General features: G+C 35.1%; 1 non-coding gene across 1 annotated transcript; it reads left to right on the plus strand.

Moving 5' to 3' along the window:
• Nucleotides 1-298: 298 nt before the first annotated feature.
• On the plus strand, nt 299-402 carry LOC141567054 (U6 spliceosomal RNA). Its single transcript, XR_012489451.1, has one exon. It is a non-coding gene; the product is annotated as a U6 spliceosomal RNA (small nuclear RNA).
• Nucleotides 403-4702: the final 4300 nt, after the last annotated feature.

Raw genomic sequence — 4702 nt, forward strand, 5'->3', positions numbered from 1 at the left:
ATATATAAAGATTTAAAGAAAAAATAGTAATACAGAGTACCTTGAAATAACACCTCTTCCTTGCTCTACCTCTCCAATTACCTAGTCCCTGTTCTTGCTACTTATTAAAATTTTGCTTTTTGGAGGAGGTTACATCTAAGCAAGATGATGATATGACTTTTTCTTGATTTGTGAAATATAGGCATTGTCATTTCCTGTCTATTGAAGATAAAATTTTAGCTCACTTATATGACCTCAACTTCCCCTTCTCCACTCAACTTTTAGTTAATATCTTAGTTTTCAGTTAGTTAAACCTTTAGTACTTGTTTCAGTAGCACATACATTAAAATTGAAATGATACAGAGATTAGCATGCCCCCTGATCAAGGATGACATGTAAATTTGTGAAGCATTTGATATTTTTATGGAATAGTGTTCAGCCTTAAAAAGGAATGAAATTCTAAAAGATGCTACAACATGGGAGACCCTTGAAGACATTATACTAAGAGAAATAAGCCAGACGCAAAAGGACAATATTATAATTATATTTGTTATGAGTACCTAGGGTAGTCAGTTCATAGAGGCAGAACGTAGAATGGCAGTAGCCAGGGGCTGGGAAAGGAGGTCAATAAAGAGTTGTTTAATGGGTGTAAAATTTTAGTTTAGGAAAATGGTAAGTTCTGACAATTTTAATGTATATTTTACCACAATAAAAAGATATAAAAAATATATCTTTGTTGTCAATTTCTCTTTTGTCTTCTTCCATATAAAATTACCATCTCGATTTTCACCCACAATGTAGTAGAATATCTCCGTGTACAAATTTTTCATAAAGGTAGTGTTGCAGCCATTGTTGCAGACATTGACCTGGTTCACAAATAATGTTTTCTCTTCTCTGCCTTCTATGCATGTGGGACGATTGAACTTCAGGTCCCTTGTAGCTGGCAGCCCCAATAACTTGGTTTGGACAATGAACTGAGCAGCAGGGGAGGGGTCATTCTCAGACCTGGGCACTCAACTACAGACCTCTCAGTCCTTTGCCACAGCAACCAGCAAAGCTTGAGATGGCTATTTTTGTTTTTTTCTTTCTATGTTCTGAAATTTTCTGATGTTGTTTCAGATTAGTAGTTTTTTCACCTATCCTTCCCAGACTCATGCCTTTTTTTTCCAACATGCAAAATTTTCTTGAGTTTTATTTTGCTTATTTCTTCCCATCTATTTTCTGATTTCGCCTTCTAAAGCCCATTGTTTTTGATGTGGATATCCTTGATTGTTCTGCTATGCTTTTGATATTTTGTCCCATATTTTCTGTCTCTTTGTCCCTTTTCTGTATGTTTATGTAGAGTTCCTTGACTTTTATCCTGTTGGGTGTTTTTTTTTTTTGGCATCTACTAATCTCTCTCAGAATACAAATTAGAATTTTTTCATGTTTCTTCTCTTCCATGACTTATTTCTATTTCCACTAGTGTTGTTTTGTGTATTCTGCCATTTTAATGCTGCTAATTTTCTTTATATGCCTGAGTAATTGTAAGTTATTTGTGTACATTTAAAACAGGAAGTACTGAGTTAACTTATTCAGGTAGCTGATTGGATTTTGTCTGCTGCTATACATCACTTCCTTATTTTCCCTGCAAGATTTTTCCTTCAATAGGAGGATGACTTGGCAAGGTAGGCACTACAAATCACTGGGGTGCCAGGCCTTGGTAAGGGATTACCAAAACGGGAAGAAATTTATTTTGTGATGCCAGCACCCAGCTAGTTGTCCTAATTCTTTCTCTCTAAACAATGCATTACATTTCTTTAACCTGAGGTCATTGTTTTTGTTATGGTGATTATGGTTTTCCATACATATATATATATATATATATATATATATATATATATATATATATATATATATATATATATTTAACTTGGGTCAGTGTTCAATTTCTGGTACTCTTGTTATATCTGGGAATGTGGGAGAGAAAGGAGAAGAGTCAGGGAGGTGATTGGTTCCTTGTTCTAGAGAGAGAATTCAGTTAGACCCTCTGTTTCTCCCTATCCTCCTGTTCTGGCTTACTTTCATGATTCCACCCTCTATACTTACAAATTTTATTCAAAAAGATTTTATGAGGTTTTGTCTGGAAGATTAGCTCCCTCTTCCTGCCATCCCTTCCTGTGTTAATTTTGGGCTGTTTCTGTTCTTTGTTAGATTACATGGTTCTTATCCATTTTCTACCTCCCAGAAATGCCTTGAAATCTAATGTTGAATAATGTTCCAACTTCCATTCTCTTTCCTAGTAGGGTTTATGGGTTTAATTCTGTTTTTGTTCTCTTTTATTTTAATAAGAAATGGAAGCAGATTCAGGCTCTTGATTACCACATTAAACCACAGATCACCCTGTGCACTTATAGATGGGCGATTAATGCATTGCATTTTATGTATCTTCAGTACCATCCATTATGTTCTCACTGAGGGCCATACGTGATGAGTTGGGATGACTAAAACAAAGGTGGATGTTTTTAGTGTTTCTTGGACACAAGACACATCACCATCTTTTCATGGTTTTTAAGCTGTTTGAAAGGAACACCATAGGAAAATGAAAGGCAGATGAAAGTCCGGATTTGAATCAACAGTCATTTCTCTTGCCATATTTATCTTGTATTATTTTTTAACAGCCTTGGGAAAATTTGGATATGACCAATACAAAAATTGCATGATTGAATTAGCAGATCTGCTTTTGAACATACCTAATTGCAATAACTTATTTGAAAAGAAACCAAAAAAATAGAAGTAGTATCAGAAAACTGAAACATTTAATAGGTTTTTTCATTTGCATTTTAGAAGATATTTTATCTCAAAGAATCTTGAATTCAAGTTTTATTCTTGTAGTTTCTTACATCTATAATTATTCCCCAAGTCATTTTCCTCAGTTCTTATAAGAAATACATCTGGTACCTCTGGAAAAAAACTGTTTTCACAAATGCTTGTGGGTGATTTATTGGTGCTTATATATATATTCTATATTGGGTATATAAAATTGTGCCTACTCCAAATGTCCAGCATGAGAGCAGGATGGTTTTTATAATTTATCCAGACCTCCCTTCTATCCACCTACTTTTGCCTTCCCTAAACTTCTGGGTTCTTCATGATGTGGTGTGGTTCCTGGTATTTGCCTCAGCATCCCTTCTCCCGATATCTCATTTGGCTGTTCTCATTTATACCAGCATTATCTGTCTTATTCACAATTACATGCCAAAGCCTCTTTGACTCCATGTTTCTAAGTTTGTTTGTTTTTTGTTTGTTTGTTTTTAACAAGATTGGACTGATGGGTACAGTTCGATGTGGATGAGGAGAAGTAGGAGCAAACAAGATTTTTCTGTTATGAGCTCTGTGTATCAAACCGGAGTCAAATAGATTTCATTTAAGGAGAAAAACTGTTGGTGAAAGCCAAATTCATTGTGGTGCAAGGTGTGTGAAGTGCTAGAAAATAAATACAGGTGCGAGGAGGAAGAGGTTGGAAAGTCAAGTAAAAGTGGCCTAGGTGATTGTCAGAAGCAAGGACTAGAGTTCTCAGCTGTACTTCTGTGCATGGTCATTCTTTATAAAATAGAATATTTGAAATTGAAATTTGAATCTCATCCTATTTATCATCTGTTGAAATCAAACATGAATGATTTGTCTGTATATCAAAGATCTAATAGATATATATAATGCAATGCATTATAGTAAAAATTATGGAAAAAATCAATAATGACTAAGACATTACTCTCAAAGAAACCAGTATCTAGCGGGAGAGAGAGATAAGTACAGATGTAATGGAGTGATGGAAGAGAATGGATGACAGTATTTTGTAAGAGGCAGTATAAATTGTATTTAGAACTAAAAGGAGACAATATGTTTATGATGTTTATGGCTGTTATTTAAAAAAGATAATTTTTCACCCTAGCCCTTGGGCCCACAAAATCAAGGCAAGTCTTACACACTGGGAACACATGGGAGATGAGAAACAAGCATAGCTTGCCACCCAGCTCTAGAATGGCCCATGGCAGGGCATAGGTGGAGTCTTCATTTATTGAAAGTGTGCTGAAGGTGGCAAGAAAGGATTTTCCTATTAATCACTCTTGTTTGCCTATAAAATGAGAATACATCCTGAATAAAAAATATTTTAAAGTAATGCCATCTGGCAAGTCATCTTGCCTAATTACAAGTGTAAATCTTTCCATTGTTTTTTTTTTTTTTTTTTCTCCCTGGAGAACCTCAAGAAACTTATCTACTCCTTCAGTCCATTTTGAAAACCGACAAGAAACATGCCTTGCTAGTGAGTTTTCCGTCCATCCTAGATGTTTCTTTAGACAATTGTACCTTTTAAAATATTCTGTTCACTAATGTGTTTGTTTATACACCTACAGTATATTTCATGTACAATCAACTCTCCCATTTAGCCATGTTGTCAAAGGAAAAGTCATTCTGTGGTTAGTGTCACTCATCTTATTAGAGAGAATACCTCAAGCCATCATTATATATGGCTTAGTTATTCTACTCAACAGAGCGGTTTCTTGCCCCATTGTCTTTGCCTTCAGTGTTCTAAGAATCTGATAAATTCCTGCATTTCTAGCTTCCCAGTACATGGAGTGAGAGAGGGAAATGTATTCCTGTGATGATAGCATACAACATAGGTTGCGATGCTCATAACACAGATTAAGTCCATTGGGAACTGTTTGGGTTTTGAACTGTGAGA

This window comes from Rhinolophus sinicus, chromosome 4, assembly GCF_057876585.1.
Source record: "Rhinolophus sinicus isolate RSI-liver-muscle chromosome 4, RSI-T2T, whole genome shotgun sequence".
Lineage (NCBI taxonomy): Eukaryota > Metazoa > Chordata > Mammalia > Chiroptera > Rhinolophidae > Rhinolophus > Rhinolophus sinicus.